Raw genomic sequence first — 20,011 nt, forward strand, 5'->3', positions numbered from 1 at the left:
CCAGGACAGGTTGAATGTCTTAATGAGCCATGTGTCCACATTAAAGCCTTCATGTCGCCCCAGATGCTAACTTCAGAAGAGGCATGGGTGGTGGCATCCAATGGAGAATTAATCCTTCGCTAGACGTACTGCAGCATGTTCCTGTGCACCACTTTATTAGTCCACGATATATACAGTGGCAAGAAAAAAGTACTGTTGAACGCCTTTGGAAATATCTGGATTTTCTACATAAATATTGGTCATACAATTTGATCTGAATCTTCATCTAGGTTAAAAATAGACAAACACAATCTTTGCTTAAACTATAACACACAAACAATTATATGTTTTCATGTCTTTCTTGAACACACCGCGTAAATGTTCACGTGCAGGGTGGAAAAAGTATGCTGCACCCTTGGATTTAATACTGCTTGAGCCCTCCTTTGGCAGCAATAACCTAATGAATGTTTTCTATCGTTGCGATAAAATGTCAATTTTATTTATAAAGCCTTCTTACAATCAGCTGATTTCTCAAGTGCTGTACAGACCCCAGCCTAAACCAAACAAGCAAGCCATGCAGGTTAAACGAAGTCACGGGAAAAATGGCTGGGAAAACTCGCCTAGAAAGGCCAGAACTTACGAAGAAACCTAGAGAGAACAGGCTTGAGGCATGTCCTCTTCTGGCTGTGCCGGGTGGAGATTTATACAGAACATGGCCAAGATGTTCAAATTTTCATAAGATGCACGCACAGGCGTCAAATAACAATAATCACAGTGGTTGTCGCGGGTGCAACAGGTCAGGCAACTCAGGAGTAAATGTAGTTGGCTTTTCATATGACGATGTCATTCAGAGTATCTCTACTGTTCCTGCTGACTCAGAGATTGAAACAAACCAGCAGGCTCTTGGGACAGTAGCGACGTCCGGTGATCCAGGTCAGGGTTCTCATAGCCGTAGACAGAACAGTTGAAACTGGAGCAGCAGCACGGCCAGCTGGACTGGGGACAGCAGAGAGTCATCGGCAGGTAGTCCTGTAGGCAATGGTCCTAGGGCTGAGGTGCCGAGAGCAGGGAGAAAGGGATGAAAGAAGAACACAGAAGAAAAATGAAAAGAGAATAGAGAGGAATCACTTAATTTCACACAGTAATACGCGGATAAGACAGAGAAATATCAGACTATAACAGGACAGACCTAACCCTCCAACACACATAGAGACTACTGCACGGCATCACAATTACTGCGAGGCTGAGAACAGAGGGCGGTCGGGAGACACTGGCCCATCTGAACGATACCCCACAGGGCAAACAGCAGGCATATAACCCACCGCACTTTTCCAAGCACAGCCCCACACCACTAGAGGGATATTTTCAACTCACCACTTCCATCCTGAAGACACAGGTCCCCGCAGTATAGCCCACATAAGATCTTCGCCAAAGCAACACCCAGGGTGGCGGCCAACGCCAACAGGAAGATCACGTCAGTGACTCAACCCACTCAAGTGACGCACCCCTCCTAGGGACAGCATGGAAGAGCACCAGTAAGCCAGTGACGCAGCCCCTGTAATAGGGTTAGAGGCAGAGAATCCCAGTGGAGAGAGGGGAACCGGCCAGGCAGAGAGAGCAAGGCGGTTCGTTGCTCCAGTGCCTTTCTGTTCACCTTCACACTCCTGGGCCAGACTACACTCAATCATAGGACCTACTGAAGAGATGAGTCTTCAATAAAGACTTAAAGGTTGAGACCGAGTCTGCGTCTCTCACATGGGTAGGCAGACCATTCCATAAAAAATGTATCTCTATAGGAGAAAGCCCTGCCTCCAGCTGTTTGCTTAGAAATTCTTTATTGGGACAATAAGGAGGCCTGCGTCTTGTGACCCTAGCGTACGTGTAGGTACTGTATGTACGGCAGGACCAAATCGGAAAGATAGGTAGGAGCAAGTCCATGCAATGCTTTGTAGGTTAGCAGTAAAACCTTGAAATCAGCCCTTGCCTGGAGTAATATGATCAAATGTTTTGGTTCTAGTCAAGATTCTAGCAGCCGTGTTTAGCACTAACTGAAGTTTATTTAGTGCTTTATCCGGGTAGCTGGAAAGTAGAGAATTGCAGTAGTGTAACCTAGAAGTGACAAAAGCATGGATACATCTTTCTGCATAATTTTGTACAGAAAGTTTCGGATTTTTGCAATGTTATGTAGATGGAAAAAAGCTGTCCTTGACACAGTCTTGATATGTTCGTCAAAAGAGAGCTACGGGTCCAGAGTAACGCAGAGGTCCTTCACAGTTTTATTTGAGACGACTGTACAACAATCAAGATTAATTGTCAGATTTACCAGAAGATCTCTTTGTTTCTTGGGACCTAGAACAAGCATCTCTGTTTTGTCCAAGTTTAAAAGTAGAACATTTGCAGCCATCCACTTCCTTATGTCTGAAACACAGGCTTCCAGCGAGGGCAATTTTGGGGCTTCACCATGTTTCATCGAAATGTACAGCTGTGTGTCACCCGCATAGCAGTGAAAGTTAACATTATGTTTTCGAATGACATCACCAAGAGGTGGAATATATAGTGAAAACAACAGTGGTCCTAAAATGGAACCTTGAGGAACACCGAAATGTACAGTTGATTTGTCAGAGGACAAACCATCCACAGAGACAAACTGATATCTTTCCGACAGATAAGATCTAAACCAGGCCAGAACTTGACCGTGTAGACAATTTGGGTTTCCAATCTCTCCAAAAGAATATGGTGATTGATGGTATCAAAAGCAGCACTAAGGTCTAGAAGCACGAGGACAGATGCAGAGCCTCGGTCTGACGCCATTAAAAGGTAATTTACCACCTTCACAAGTGCAGTCTCAGTGCTATGATGGGGTCTAAAACCAGACTGAAGCATTTCGTATACATTGTTTGTCTTCAGGAAGGCAGTGAGGTGCTGCGCAACAGTTTTTTGTTGTTGAGAGGAATGGGAGATTCGATGTAGGCCGATAGTTTTTTATATTTTCTGGGTCAAGTGTGAGTTTGGTGTGAGTTTGGTACACATCCGGTGGCTAGAGAGCCGTTTATTATGTTCAACATAGGAGGGCCAAGCACAGGAAGCAGCTCTTTCAGTAGTTTAGTTGGAATAGGGTCCAGTATGCAGCTTGAAGGTTTAGAGGCCATGATTATTTTAATCATTGTGTCAAGAGATATAGTACTAAAACACTTGAGTGTCTCCCTTGATCCTAGGTCCTGGCAGAGTTGTGCAGACTCAGGACAACTGAGCTTAGGAGGAATACGCAGATTTAAAGAGGTGTCCGTAATTTGCTTTCTAATGATCATGATCTTTTCCTCAAAGAAGTTCATGAATGTATCACTGCTGAAGTGAAAGCCATCCTCTTAAAGAATGCTGCTTTTTAGTTAGCTTTGCGACAGTATCAAAAATACATTTTGGATTGTTCTTATTTTCCTCAATTAAGTTGGAAAAATAGGATGATCGAGCAGCAGTGAGGGCTCTTCGATACTGCACGGTACTGTCTTTCCAAGCTAGTCGGAAGACTTCCAGTTTGGTGTGGCGCCATTTCCGTTCCAATTTTCTGGAAGCTTGCTTCAGAGCTCGGGTATTTTCTGTATACCAGGGAGCTAGTTTCTTATGACAAATGTTTTTTGTTTTTAGGGGTACGACTGCATCTAGGGTATTGCGCAAGGTTAAATTGAGTTCCTCAGTTAGGTGGTTAACTGATTTTTGTACTCTGACATCCTTGGGTAGGCGGAGGGAGTCTGGAAGGGCATCTAGGAATCTTTGGGTTGTCCGAGAATTTATAGCCCGACTTTTGATGATCCTTGGTTGGGGTCTGAGCAGATTATTTGTTGCGATTTCGAACGTAATAAAATGGTTGTCCGATAGTCCAGGATTATGAGGAAAAACATTAAGATCCACAACATTTATTCCATGGGACAAAACTAGGTCCAGAGTATGACTGTGGCAGTGAGTAGGTCCGGAGACATGTTGGACAAAACCCACTGAGTCAATGACGGCTCCGAAAGCCTTTTGGAGTGGGTCTGTGGACTTTTCCATGTGAATATTAAAGTCACCAAAAATTGAATATTATCTGCCATGACTACAAGGTCCGATAGGAATTCAGGGAACTCAGTGAGGAACACTGTATATGGCCCAGGAGGCCTGTAAACAGTAGCTATAAAAAGTGATTGCGTAGGCTGCGTAGATTTCATGACTAGAAGCTCAAAAGACGACAACGGCTGTTTTTTTTGTAAATTGAAATTTGCTATCGTAAATGTTAGCAACACTTCCGCATTTGCGGGATGCGCGGGGGATATGGTCACTAGTGTAACCAGGAGGTGAGGCCTCATTTAACACAGTAAATTCATCAGGCTTAAGCCATGTTTCAGTCAGGCCAATCACATCAAGATTATGATCAGTGATTAGTTAATTGACTATAACTGCCTTGTAAGTGAGGGATCTAACATTAAGTAGCCCTATTTTGAGATGTGAAGTATCACAATCTCTTTCAATAATGGCAGGAATGAGGAGGTCTTTATTCCAGTGAGATTGCTTAGGCGAACACCTCCATGTTTAGTTTTGCCCAACCTAGGTTGAGGCACAGACACAGTCTCAATGGGGATAGCTGAGCTGACTACACTGACTGTGCTAGTGGCAGACTCCATTAAGCTGGCAGGCTAGCTAACAGCCTGCTTCCTGGCCTGCACACTATCTCATTGTGGAGCTAGGGGAGTTAGAGCCCTGTCTATGTTCGTAGATAAGATGAGAGCACCCCTCCAGCTAGGATGGAGTCCGTCACTCCTCAACAGGCCAGGCTTGGTTCTGTTTGTGGGTGAGTCCCAGAAAGAGGGCCAATTATCTACAAATTCTCTTTTGGGAGGGGCAGAAAACAGTTTAACCAGCGATAGAGTTGTGAGACTCTGCTGTAGAGCTCATCACTCCCCCTAACTGGGAGGTGGCCAGAGACAACTACTCGATGCCGACACATCTTTCTAGCTGATTTATACGCTGAAGCTATGTTGCGCTTGGTGACCTCTGACTGTTTCATCCTAACATCGTTGGTGCCGACGTGGATAACAATATCCATATACTCTCTACACTCCAGTTTTAGCTTTAGCCAGCACCATCTTCAGATTAGCCTTAACGTCGGTAGCCCTGCCCCCTGGTAAAAAGTGTATGATCGCTATATGATTCGTTTTAAGTCTAATACTGCAGGTAATGGAGTCGCCAATGACTAGGGTTTTCAATTTGTCAGAGCTAATGGTGAGAGGCTTCGGCGTCTCAGACCCCGTAACGGGAGGAGTAGAGACCAGAGAAGGCTCGGCCTCTGACTCCGACTCGCTGCTTATTAATGGGGAGAACCGGTTGAAAGTTTCTGTCGGCTGAATGAGCGACACCGGTTGAGCATTCCTACAGCATTTCCCTCCAGAAGCCATGAGAAAGTTGTCATCCTGCGGGGACTGTGCGAGGGGATTTATACTACTATCTGTACTTACTGGTGGCACACACACCGTTTCATCCTTTCCTACACTGAAATTACGCTTGCCTAATGATTGCGTCTGAAGCTGGGCTTGCAGCACAGCTATCCTGGCCGTAAGGCGATTGTTCTCCTGTATATTATGAGTACAGCGACTGCAATTAGAAGGCATCATGTTAATGTTACTACTTAGCTTCGTCTGGCGGAGGTCCTGACGAACCACGTCCAGATAAAGCGTCCGGAGTGAAAAAGTTGAATGAAAAAAAGTAGAGCGAGGGAAAAACAAAAAATATAAACGGTAATTAAAAAGTAAAAACCGTAAAGTTGTCAGGTAGCAAAGTAAGGTTAGCAACAAAACGCACAGCAGCACGTAAACAATTCTGCAAGTTGTGACCGGAAATGACGAAAGTTAGGCTAGTCTGACAATTACTCACCTGCACAACGGTCAGGAGGAATTTTGGACCATTCCTCTTTACAAAACTGTTTCAGTTCCACAATATTCTTGGGATGTCTGGTGTGAACCGCTCTCTTGAGGTCATGCCACAGCATCTCAATCAGGTTGAGGTCAGGACTGACTGGCATTCCAGAAGGCTTATTTCTTCTGTTGAAGCCAATCTGCTGTGGATTTACTTCTGTATTTTGGGTTGTTGTCCTTTTGCATCACCTAACTTCTGTTGAGCTTCAGTTGGCGGACAGTGAGCCTAACTTTCTCCTGCAAAACGTCTTGATAAACTTGGGAATTCATTTTTCAGTCGATGATAGCAAGCTGTCGAGGCCCTGAGGCAGCCCCAAACCATTATGCTCCCTCCACTATAGTGTATAGTTAAGATGAGGTTTTGCTGTTGGTGTGCTTTGCATTTTTTTCTCCACACATAGTGTTGTGTGTTCCTTCCAAACAACACAACTTTAGTTTAATCTGTCCACAGAATATTTTGCCAGTAGCTCTGTGTAACATCCAGGTGCTCTTTTGCAAACTTCAGAAGTTTTTTTTGGACAGCAGTGGCTTCTTCCATGATGTCCTCCCATGAACACCATTCTTGTTTAGTGTTTTACGTATTGTAGACTCGTCAACAGAGATGTTAGCATCTTCCAGAGATGTCTAAGTCTTTAGCTGACGCTCTAGGATTCTTCTTAACCTTTGCGCTGTGCTCTTGCAGTCATCTTTGCAGTACGGCCACTCCTAGGGAGAGTAGCAACAGTGCTGACATTTCCCTATTTATAGGCAATTTGTGGACTGATGAACATCAAGGCTTTTAGAGATACTTTTGTAACCCTTTCCAGCTTTATGCAAGTCAACAATTCTGAATCTTAGGTATTTTGAGATCTTTTTTGTTCGAGTCATGGTTCAGATCAGGCAATGCTTCTTGTGAATAGCAAACTCAAATTTTGTGTGTGTTTTTTATGGGGTAGGGCAGCTCTAACCAAAATCTCAATCTCGTCTCATTGATTCGACTCTGGGTTAGTTGACCCCTGACTCCAATTAGCTTTTGGATAAGTCATTAGTCTAGGGGTTCACATACTTTTTCCAACCTACACTGTGAATGTTTAAATTATGTATTGAATATAGACAAGAAAAATACAATAATTTGTGTGTTATTAGTTTAAGCACACTCTGGTTGTCTAGAAGCACACTCTGGATGTGACTTAGATGAAGATCAGATCAAATTTGATGTCAAATTTATGCAAAATCCAGGTAACTCCAAAGGGTTCACATACTTTTTCTTGCCACTGTACCCTGGTCCCCGCACCACCCGAGTCATTCTCAGTCTCTCTGCTCACACATTGTCTCTTAGGTGTGTTCCCCACATATTTGGCATTACCTAAACCATTCCTTTTATCTTGGTCATGCAAAGAAGTGGAAACATTGAAGCCATTGGAGTTATTGTTATTGCTGTGCCAAATGTAATAAAGCTAAAAGAGCCGATCGAGCCCAAGACGTTAGTGAAGTATATTGGAATTTCAGATTCTTAAGAGGGAGAGAGAGAAGTCTGTGTCAATCTCTGTCTGGAGCGTTGGGTTACTTTTGATGGGGAACCCTTGGTTTTGCCCAATGGCTGGCACCATCCTCACGACAGCTCTTTAATCTACCTGAAACTGTTGAGTCACAATTAGCTAAAGTCTTTCCCTTCTGAAGTCCGCCCTGAGTGGGATGTGACGAACAGACGCTTCTGGGATAACTGTCATCCTATTGTGTGTGTGTGTGTGATCAATATAGACATGACTGGCTGACTATCTAAGAGCTGTCTTGATAAGTCAGTGGTAGGTAGGTGGTATTGGTGTCTATTTGGTCAGGCATGTCTGTGATCTCTATGGCCTGAGTATGACGTCTTTGTTTTCCAAAAGTATCTCGCCCTCTTTTCAAGGGAGGGAAACTTCAGGCGGGGATCTGATGGCATTAAGGGCTCAAAGTTCACCTGGTGTCTAGAATACTGTGAGCAGCATGTCTCGCTTTTTTATGAACATTTTTTTTTTTTAAGTACTTTTTTTCCTTTTTCTCCGCAATTTTGTGGTATCCAATTGGTAGTTACAGTCTTGTCCCATCGCTGCAACTCCCGCACGGACTCGGGAGAGGCGAAGGTCGAGAGCCGTGCATCCTCCGAAACACAACCCAGCCAAGCCGCACTGCTTCTTGACACGATGCCCACTTAACCCGGAAGCCAGCCGCACCAATGTGTCGGAGGAAACACTGTACACATGGCGACCGTGTCAGCGTGCATGCGCCCGGCCCGCCACAGGAGTCGCTAGAGCCCGATGGGACAAGGACATCCCGGCCGGCCAAACGCTCCCCTAACCCGGACGACGCTGGGCCAAATGTGCGGCGCCTCATGGGTCTCCCGGGTCGCGGCCAGCTGTGACAGAGCCTGGACTCGAATCAGGATCTCTAGTGGCACAGCTAGCACTGCGATGCGATGCAGTGCCGTAGACCACTGSGCCACTCAGGGGGGGACGCCATGTCTCTCTTTTTGACAGAGTGTGCGAGGTGATGTTTCTAGCCTAATTGTCTGCTGTATGCATTTCCTGTGACACTGAGGTAGCGTGCAGTCACCTTTTAATTCAAACCTTGGCCTGTCTCTGTGACTAATTGTTACTGTGGAGTTCCAGAACGGGACAGCCAGGAAAAGCTCACTCATTCAGTCAGACACATAAACACATGACTGGGAGCCTGTTGGCTCTGTCTGACCAGCCTGTTGTTGTGTTGTTCACTGCAGTACAGCAGGCTGCATTTGTAAGTCATTATAGGGCTGATGGTTATCAGGACTCCCTCTGCGCTCTGACATTTTCCTCATTAAGCTGTGCTGCTGTGCTCGAATGCAATGTGTAAGAAACATGCCTCTCTATACAGCACATCAAATGTTATAGAGCTTTGTTTGTCTGACAGGGCAATGGGTAGAGAAGCAATAATGTTTCAGTGTTTTGTCATTGTCATTTGACATTCAACACATGTGGCACTAGTTGAAAAACATGCCTGTAATGTGATCTAAGCTGTGCTTACTGTGTGTGTGTGTGTGTGTTTATTCCAGGTCTGACTGCTGTGGGCGGTCTGTCTCTCATGAGGGGGGGCATGTTCGCTGGTGAGTGACTCTGGACTAAACCAGACAGTAACTGTGAAAACAGATAGTGAATGGAGCAGGCAAGCTCCTCTTACCTCAAAATTGTACCCCCTTTGGAGACCTTATATAAGATCGTAGAATACGTACGATACGTGGATATCAGACCCCTTTAGGGCCATTTATTTCACTTGACTATCTATTAAGAAACTGCTTATTGCTCCACTGTGCCCTCTTCCTCAGCTTTGACCGTTAGTTGGCCCATGGACCCTGTTCGTGCCCTTCCCTAACTCGCTTTAGGTGGAAAAGAAGGAACTTCACACATGAACTGGAAATGACTGAGTGGTCTTCAAAAGGGCCATGGCCATGCAATAAACCAGGCTTAGTCTAGCTCTGCTGAGAAGAAATGAGGGAACGTTGTTAATGGTAGTGTCGGGAAAGTCTTTGGTGCATCGTTCTAGACAGCCACTGAGTCACTCATTCAAAGGCAACCGCTGCAGCGGTCCAGAGGTCCCAGTCTGTGCGAGGGCGCTCCAACAGGCCAGAACACTGAGCAGGGTCAAAGATCATGGCAGGGATTTAAATCCCTCATACTGGGGCATTCTGGCAGATTTAAGCCATTTGCTGTAATAACCAGTTATTATGACTCTCTCAGATCTCTTTGTGCATATGTTCCAGTGTGCTTAAAGTGCACCTCTTTATATATATATTTATTTTCTTTAAAGAGCAGGTGTTTAATTTAGTTTTAAAGTCCCTATTGGTTTCCATTCCACATGCAACATTTCTTAGTGGTCTACCGCACCACCCATAAACCTTCAGAAACATAAAAACGGACATTCCACCATTTTTTTCCTAGCCCTTCTTCTACAATTTTTATATTGTCAAGTGAATACACCAAAAAATTGCCCTCCAATTTAGTTTCAATAAACTAGCCCTGGAATTTATAGAGTACCTGCTCCTTATACAACGGGTTGAGGAATAGTTTTTCTCTTCCTCTGGCTCTTGCCACAAAGCCTTTTGTATTGCTACGTGTTTTTATAGCGGCAGCACGGAAAAATCCTGTGCATGCTTTTCTTCAATACCTGCCCTTTGCATTCTTGAATCTGAATGTATTGACTCTGAGCCTCAAGTCTGAAATCGTTTTTTTTTATTATTGGTGTGTTTAAGTGATTGAGGTCTGGGCTGGGCTAAAATTAGCACGTACAGCTGAAGTGGACAGATGTTAGCCACTGGATAACCTGTCTGAGTGTGGGGGTGTAGTGGCGATGTAGAGAACCCAGAGGTTGCTTTTGGAATGTAATGTGATCCGCCCCAGCAGAATGAAGTGTTCCGTCTGGTCGTTATATCAGGGGATCGACTCCACCAAGAAAAGCCCCAGCTACTACATTCACTGAGTTGGCCTTTAGGAACCCTTTGTGTGCACACTTTTAATGTGTTACTCAAATATCAAATAAGGGTGCTATAAATATTTGAAATATGACCGTCTACACCCTGTTATGCCTGAAGCGTTCCAAAAAGAGTGCATGTGCAGACCGTTGTCTACCAGATTGAGTTTGACTGTGTTTGTTGTCTTTCTCTCTCAGGTGGTTTCCTGGTCACCAAGAAGATGCTGGACATGTTCAAGCGTCCCACTGACCCTCCAGAATACAACTACCTGTACCTACTGCCCACCGGGTTGTTTTTGGGGGGCTATGGAGTCGCCATGCAGGCTGGCTACAACATTGAGCAGGTGAGCATCACCTAACCCTCCCACTATGTACCACTAATCAGGTGGGCTCAGGCGATGTATTCATTCGGCTGTGTTAAGTAGACAGAAAACGTGACTGAAATGGGCATGTATTACCTGAACCTTTTAATTTAGAACAGGTTTAAAGTTTTTGCTACAAAACCTGCACGCCTGGGTAATGCCCTGGGCATGATGGGTGTGGCAGGGGGCATCGCTGTCACCCTGGGCTTCCTGAAGCCCACCCCTGAACTYCTGGCACAGATGAGTGCCGCCATGGCTGTGGGTGGCATCGCTGGTAAGTGTGTGCGTGCTTGAGTTTACAAAACATTAAGCATAGACTGACCATGACATAGACTGACCAGGTGAATCCAGGTGAAAGCCATGATCCCTTATTGATCTCACTTGTTAAATCCACTTCAGTCAGTGTAGATGAAGGGGAGGAGACAGGATAAATAAGGCTTTTCAAGCATTGAGACAATTGAGACATGGATTGTGTATGTGTGCCATTCAGAGGGTGAATGGGCAAGACAAAGGATTTAAGTGCCTTTTGAACTGGGTATGGTAGATGGTCCCAGTTTGAGTGTGTCAAGAACTGCAATGCCGCTGGGTTTTTCATGCTCCACAGTTTTCCGTGTGTATCAAGAATGGTATACCACCCAAAGGACATCCAGCCAACTTGACACAACCGTGGAAAGCATTAGAGTCAACATGGGCCAGCATCCCTGTGGAATGCTTTCGACACCTTATAGAGTCCATGCCCCGACGAATTGAGGCTGATCTGAAGGCAAAAAGGGGTGCAACTCAATATTAGGAAGGTGTTCCTAATGTTTTGTACTCTGTGTGTGTGTGTGTGTGTGTGTGCGTGTGTGTGTGTTGGTTTTGCATGCTTGAATGATCTGAACCACATATGTTATTTACTGTAGTCGACATGTGTTGTCTCCTTCAATCATATGAGTAATTGCTTACTGCTCATACTGCAGCAGTGCTGAGGTAATGGTCACCATCATGTCTTAATCATGTCATCAACTACTTTTCAGACAGAGTTCAGTGTGTCAAATCGGAGGGCTTGTTGTCCGGTCCTCTGGCAGTCTCTATGGGGGTACCACAGGGTTCAATTCTCGGGCCGACTCTTTTCTCTGTATACATCAATGATGTTGCTCTTGCTGCGGGCGATTCCCTGATCCACCTCTACGCTGACGACACCATTCGGTATACTTCTGGCCCTTCCTTGGACACTGTGCTATCTAACCTCCAAACGAGCTTCAATGCCATACAACACTTTTTCCGTGGCCTCCAACTGCTCTTAAATGCTAGTAAAACCAAATGCATGCTTTTCAACCGTTCGCTGCCTGCACCCGCCCGCCCGACTAGCATCACCACCCTGGACGGTTCCGACCTAGAATATGTGGACATCTATAAATATCTAGGTGTCTGGCTAGACTGTAAACTCTCCTTCCAGACTCATATTAAACATCTCCAATCCAAAATCAAATCTAGAATCGGCTTTCTATTTCGCAACAAAGCCTCCTTCACTCACGCCGCCAAACTTACCCTAGTAAAACTGACTATCCTACCGATCCTTGACTTCGGCGATGTCTTCTACAAAATAGCTTCCAATACTCTACTCAGCAAACTAGATGCAGTTTATCATAGTGCCATCCGTTTTGTTACTAAAACACCTTATACCACCCACCACTGCGACCTGTATGCTCTAGTCGGCTGGCCCTCGCTACATATTCGTCGCCAGACCCACTGGCTCCAGGTCATCTATAAGTCCATGCTAGGTAAAGCTCCGCCTTATCTCAGTTCACTGGTCACGATAACAACACCCACCCGTAGCACGTGCTCCAGCAGGTATATCTCACTGATCATCCCAAAAGCCAACACCTCATTTGGCCGCCTTTCCTTCCAGTTCTCTGCTGCCTGTGACTGGAACGAATTGCAAAAATCGCTGAAGTTGGAGACTTTTATTTCCCTCACCAACTTTAAACATCTGCTATCTGAGCAGCTAACCGATCACTGCAGCTGTACATAGTCCATCTGTAAATAGCCCACCCAATTTACCTACCTCATCCCCTTACTGTTTTTATTTATTTACTTTTCTGCTCTTTTGCACACCAGTATCTCTACTTGCACATGATCATCTGATGATTTATCACTCCAGTGTTAATCTGCTAAATTGTAATTATTCGCTCCTATGGCCTATTTATTGCCTACCTCCTCATGCCTTTTGCACACAATGTATATAGACTCATTTTTCCCCCCTACTGTGTTATTGACTTGTTTATTGTTTACTCCATGTGTAACTCTGTGTTGTTGTCTGTTCACACTGCTATGCTTTATCTTGGCCATCTTATCTCGCAGTTGTAAATGAGAACTTGTTCTCAACTAGCCTACCTGGTTAAATATAGGTGAAATAAAAATTTWAAAAAATTACAAATGATCCAGTCAGGTCAATCTATATTCTTCCTGGAATCAAGTTGACTAAACCATCCGTTCAGACCTTAGCCTGTTTGCTTTTCCAAATGCTCCTATTAACCACGTCCATGTCTGCAGGGCTTTAAGAAGAACAGACACACCAGAACACACACACACGGAGGTGCACTCACAAACAAGGAATTTCCCCCCAAACATCAGCCATACCTGTGCCTCAGGACTGCCCGTTTCCCAGCAGTCCTTAGGGTGTGTGTCTTTGCGCACGTCTCTGTGTGTTGACCGGTTCTCATCCCCTCTGCCCCCCAGAGTTGGGTATTGCTAGGAAGATCCAGATCACAGACCTCCCCCAGCTGGTACCTGCCTTCCACAGCCTGATGGGTCTGGCTGCAGTGCTGACCTACGTGGCAGAGTACATGATCGAGTACCCTCACTTTGCTACCGACCCGGCTGCCAACCTCACCAAGATCATTGCCTACCTGAACACCTTCATCGGAGGGGTCACCTTCAGCGGATCCCTGGTGGCTTATGGGAAACTACAAGGTGAGGACGGACGATTGTGATTGGGAATAGTGATGCATTATATTAGAGTCCTATGTAATACTATGGGATTGGGGAGGTGGACGTGTGACGTAGTTTTTGTTGGGAGCTGCAAGTGAAAAAGGGTAGGAAATCCTAGGCCAGGCACGCCATGAGTTTTTACGGTTCCACTTTAAACTACATTTCCTGTCAGCAAATGAGGCAGGTAAAGCAATACATATATTCCTTATACAAATTCATCATCACGGCCCATTGATGTGATTCATTTGTCCACAGATGTTATTATTCATACACTATTGTAACGGCAGTCTTCGCTCTCCTCGTCTGAAGAGTAAGAATGGTCGGAGCGCAGCGTGGTGAGTATTCATATTTATTTAGAATACTTTCAAGAACGAACAAAAACAATAAACTGACAAAAATAACCGAAGACGCTACAGTCCCGAAATAGTGAACACAGAACAACGGAACACACGAACAGGAACAAATCACCCAGAACCCACAATACAAAACAGGCTACCTAAATATGGTTCCCAATCAGAGACAATGACAAACACCTGCCTCTGATTGAGAACCATATCAGGCCAAACGACAAACCCAACATAGAAACACAAAACATAGATAACCCACCCAACTCACGCCCTGATCATACTAAAACAAAGAAAATACAAAAGAACTATGGTCAGAACGTGACAGTAACCCCCCCCTCCAAGGTGCGGACTCCGGCCGCAAAACCCGAACCTATAGGGGAGGGACTGGGTGGGCATCTGTCCGCGGTGGCGGCTCTGGCGCTGGACGTGGACCCCACTCCACCATTGTCTTAGTTCGCTTCAGTAGCGTCCTTCGAGCGGCGACCCTCGCCACCAACCTTGGCCTGGGAACCCTAATAAATGGGCCCACGGGACTGAGGGACACCTCTGGACTGAGGGACACCTCTAGACTGAGGGACACCTCTGGACTGAGGGACGCCTCTGGACTGAAGGACGCCTCCGGACTGAGGGGCAGCTCAGGACTGAGGGGTAGCTCAGGACTGAAAGGCAACTCCGGACTGAAGGGCAGCTCCAGACTGACAGGCAGCTCCGGACTGAAGGGCAGCTCCGGACTGAAAGGCAGCTCAGGACTGAGGGGTAGCTCAGGACTGAGGGGTAGCTGAGGACTGAAAAGCAGCTCCAGACTGGCAGGCGGCTCTGGCAGTCCTGACCTGGCGGACGGCTCTGACGGCTCCTGACTGGCCGGACGTCTGGCGGCCTCTGACTGGCGGCGGCTCTGGCGGCTCCTGACTGGCGGGCGGCTCTGGCGGCTCCTGACTGACGGACGGCTCTGGCGGCTCCTGACTGACGGATGGCTCTAGCGGCTCAGGACAGACAGGCGGCTCTGACGGCTCAGGACAGACGGGCGGCTCAGACGGCGCTGGGCAGACGGGCAGCTCAGGCGGCGCTGGACAGACGGGCAGCTCAGGCGGCACTGGACAGAACGGGCAGTTCAGGCGGCGCTGAACAGACGGGCAGTTCAGGCGGCGCTGGACAGACCGGGCAGCTCAGGCGGCGCTGGACAGACGGGCAGCTCAGGCGGCGCTGGACAGAAGGGCAGTTCAGGCGGCGCTGGACAGACGGGCAGCTCAGGCGGCGCTGGACAGAAGGGCAGCTCAGGCGGCGCTGGACAGAAGGGCAGCTCAGGCGGTGCTGGACAGAACGGAAGACTCTGGCCTGCTAAGGCGCACAGTAGGCCTGGTGCGTGGTGCCGGAACTGGTGGTACCGGGCTGGGAACACGCACCTCAGGGCGAGTGCGGGAGCAGGAACAGGGCATACTGGACCCTGGAGGCGCACTGTAGCCTGGTGCGTGGTGCCGGAACTGGTGGTACCGGGCTGGGAACACGCACCTCAGGGGAGTGCGGGGAGCAGGAACAGGGCATACTGGACCCTGGAGGCGCAATGTAGGCCTGGTGCATGGTGCCGGAACTGGTGGTACCGGGCTGGGGACACACACCTCTGGGCGAGTGCGGGGAGCAGGGACTGGAGGCCTGGTATGTGGCGCCGGCACCGGAGGGCTGGTGCGTGGGGCTGCCACAGGAGAGCTGGTGCGTGGGGCTGCCACAGGAGAGCTGATGCGTGGGGCTGCCACAGGACGTGCAGGGCTAGGGAGGCGCACAGAAGGCCTGGTGCGTGGGGCTGGCACAGTCTTCACCAGACGGCTAGCACGCACCTCAGGACGAGTATGGAGAGCTGACTCAGGTGACATCAAATCCCGGACACGCTCCGTCGGGCGGATGTCGTATCTCATGCACCAACATAGCAACTCCCTCATTACTCTCTCCTCCAATCTCCCCATTAATTCCTTCACTGTCTCTGCTTCGCTCCCCTTGTTCACCTCCAATTCCACCCCGACTGGCTCTGGTTCCATCCTCGGCTCCTTACGGTAAGCACGGGGAGTTGGCTCAGGTCTCCTACCTGACTTAGCTACACTCCCCGTGTGCCTCCCCCCCAAGAAATTTTTGGGGCTGCCTCTCGGGCTTCCATCCGCGCTTTCGTGCTGCTTCCTCATACCGCCGCCTCTTGGCTTTAGCTGCCTCTAGCTCTTCACGAGGGCGGCAATATTCTCCAGCTTGTACCCAGGGTCCCTTACCGTCCAGAATTTCCTCCCAGGTCCAGGAATCCTGCGATCGCTGCTGCTGCTGCTGCTGCCCGTTACCACGCTGCTTGGTCCGGTTGTGGTGGGTGATTCTGTAACGGCAGTCTTCGTTCTCCTCGTCTGAAGAGTAAAAATGGTCGGACCAAGATGCAGCGTGGTGAGTATTCATATTTATTTAGAATACTTTCAAGAACGAACAAAAACAATAAACTGACAAAAATAACCGAAGACGCTACAGTCCTGAAATAGTGAACACAGAACAACGGAACACACGAACAGGAACAAATCACCCACAACCCACAATACAAAACAGGCTACCTAAATATGGTTCCCAATCAGAGACAATGACAAACACCTGCCTCTGATTGAGAACCATATCAGGCCAAATGACAAACCCAACATAGAAACACAAAACATAGATAACCCACCCAACTCACGCCCTGACCATACTAAAACAAAGAAAATACAAAAGAACTATGGTCAGAACGTGACAACTATATGCAAACGTATGTGGACACCCCTTCAAATGAGTGGATTCGGCTATTTAAACCACACCCGTTGCTGACAGGTGTATAAAATCAGGCACACAGCCATGCAATCACCATATACAAACATTGGCAGTAGAATGGCCCGTACTGAAGAGCTCAGTGACTTTCAACGTGGCACCGTCATAGGATGCCACCTTTCCAACAAGTCAGTTCGTCAAATTTCTGCCCCGCTAGAGCTGCCCCGGTCAACTGTAAGTGCTGTTATTGTGAAGTGGAAATGTCAAGGAGCAACAACTGCTTAGCCGCAAAGTGGTAGGCCACACAAACTCACAGAACGGGGCCGCTGAGTGCTGAAGTGCGTAGCGCGTAAAAATTGTCTGTCCTCAGTTGCAACACTCACTACCGAGTTCCAAACTGCCTCTGGAAGTAACGTCAGCACAATAACTGTTCATTGGGAGCTTCATGAAATGGGTTTCCATGGCTGAGCAGCCGCACACAAGCCTAAGATCACCATGCACAATGCCAAGTGTCAGCTGGAGTGCTGTAAAGCTTGCCGCCATTGGACTCTGGAGCAGTGGAAATGCATTCTCTGTAGTGATGAATCACGCTTAACTATCTTGCAGTCCAATGGATGAATCTGGGTTTGGCGGATGTCAAGAGAATGCTACCTGCCCGAATAGATAGTGCCAACTGTAAAGCTTGGTGGATGAGTAATAATGGTCTGGGGCTGTTTTTCATGGTTCGGGAGAGGCTCCATTCTAGACTATTCTGTACTTCCAACGTTGTGGCAACAATTTGGGGGAAGGCCCTTTCCTGTTTCAGCATGAGAAAGCCCTTGTGCTCAAAGCGAGGTCTATACATAAATGGTTTCTGGCCTGCACAGAGCCCTGACCTCAACCCCATCGAACACCTTTGGGATGAATTGGAATGCTGACTGCGAGCCAGGCCTAATCGCCCAACATCAGTGCCCGACCTTACTAATGCTCTTGTGGCTGAATGGAAGCAAGTCCCCGCTGCAATGTTCCAACATCTAGTGGAAAGCCTTCCCAGAAGAGTGGAGGCTTCTATAGCAGCAAAGCAGGAACCAACTCCATACTAATGGCCATGATTTTGGAATGAGATGTTCAATGAGCAGGTGTCTACATACTTTTGGTCACGTAGTGTATATACGTATATTACACGCAGACATTTTACTGCATTTTCAGGAATGTTCTGATCATGGGCACCACATCTCAATTTAGACAGCTTGGGTTTGATCCAATAACCCTCTGGTCAGTAGTAAACCAGTAGATCAGTAGTGGTCTGTGTCCTTCAGGTTGATGCCTGAGCGTCTGTACCCGAATCTGCACCCCTCCTCTCAGTCCCCTGTCCCAGCCGTGCCACCCAGGCCCCCCTGCTCCAAGCTAGGCCAGGCGGAACCTTTCCCAGTTTGGCACTAATTAGCCTCACCGCCCCCAGTCATTTTCCACTTGTTCCCGAAAGCTGGAACGCATTATCCCAGGGAGCGTTCCCACTCCACAGTCCCACTGGAACCTGGAAAACCTGCTCTGATAAAAGATTAAAACGTCCATTTTCCGCAAAATGCACATTTCATGCTAGATACGTTTTTCTTGTTATTTTCTTTTGCATTTTGTTTTTCAGTTGTGGGTTTGTTTTGGAAGGCTTTCAAAATGAGGAAAAAAGTTAATGAAACATTACAATGCGTCCCATATCACAGGTGGTGGAATCCAGATGCTGGCTCTGTTCATTTGATTATCAACATGTATTCAGTTTCAATTTAGCATGAAACCACCTCATGAACACATTTCAGTCTCTGAAATGAAAATCAATTCTCTGTTATCTTTCTACCTGCCTGCCAAGGATTGAATTAGTTCAGGGATAAATGTACAACTCCCTTTTTAATCCATACAGCATGTGTGATAGTAACATCCTTGGATAATAAATAAAATGCTCACTTTCAGATTGTTCCTCAAAAGTGGATGAGGACTGAATACTTGTAAATGAAGGCCATAATAAATTAGATGGGCAGCGCATAGTAATGTCCTGACATGCATTTAGCTCTATATGTCCATGCCTATAGTCTTTCTTCTCCTCCTCTCTCCAGAGGTGCTGACGCTATGAACGCTGGGCTGATGGTCTCCTACGTGCTGGAGCCCAGCTACACAACAGACTCTGTGTCCTCTCTCTCGGCCGTCATGGTACGACCTACACGCCGCCTCTACCCTAATCAAATAAATAGAATTACTGGTACGGACATCCCCATTCAAATCAATGTTTCAAGTTATGAGGGTGCAGTGACATTTGTATGGTTTGAGAGTCTTTTCCTGTTCTACTAATTCTATATCTATGGCCCTAATATCCACCAACCTGGACTGACCTGTAATCTTTGAACTGATTCTTAGAAATACGATGGAAGTCGTACCTCCTTTTGAAATCCTGTGCTCTAGCCCATTTTAGGTAGGCTTAAGTTCAGCTATCCTTCAATAAAAAGCACTCTGCTCACAATCCTGCTCCACTGTTGGCCCTTAAGGAGAGTTTTCATTGGAAGCATTAACCACAGGATCAATCCATAATAAGATGATAGATGGAAGGTAAACTAAGATGATGAGGTTTTGAAGCAGCGCTGCGAGAAGGTGGTTCTGGTTAAAACTGTTGTGAATGTTGGCTGCTCAGGCCTCCGTGTGGTTTTTGACGTTGGATAAATCAACGGATATTCATTTTTTACGTATACAATATCACACCACTCTGACTGATAAGGTGTAGCTAAACAATCACCTGTGCCTGAGCGTGAATGCCTTTAAAGGGAGATCTGATATTGTTCAAGTCCTGCCCTCACTGTTTGTTTGATGGAGTGTATCGTTGCATAATGTGAGGTAGCTGGCTCTGGTTAGAGCCTTTCCCTGAGTTAGGGATCTTGGAGAGTAACACTAGGATGATATCATAGAGAGCACTTGAAATGAATACTCCTTGTTTTGACAAACACCTAATGCACTGACTGAGGCCCACTGTGACCTGATAGGGGTTAAATACACTACATTTCTACTGCCTGGTCAGATTTCTCTATTTACCATTCAATAATACAGGTTGTCTGCTTATGCCCACATGTTTCAGGACAATGCAGACGTGTGAGTTTATATAGGCCAGGCCTACTACACATATGACACATGCTTTATGTATACCTTCTTTTGTATGGACAATATATTGAAT

At 46.9% G+C, this 20,011-nt stretch overlaps 1 pseudogene; it reads left to right on the forward strand.

Annotated features, from left to right (window-relative positions):
- The window catches only part of LOC111962830 (NAD(P) transhydrogenase, mitochondrial-like), a 53,316-nt pseudogene that overhangs the window by 20,883 nt on the left and 12,422 nt on the right, over window positions 1-20,011 (forward strand).

This window comes from Salvelinus sp. IW2-2015, linkage group LG4q.1:29 (genome assembly GCF_002910315.2).
Source record: "Salvelinus sp. IW2-2015 linkage group LG4q.1:29, ASM291031v2, whole genome shotgun sequence".
Classification (NCBI taxonomy): Eukaryota; Metazoa; Chordata; class Actinopteri; order Salmoniformes; family Salmonidae; genus Salvelinus; species Salvelinus sp. IW2-2015.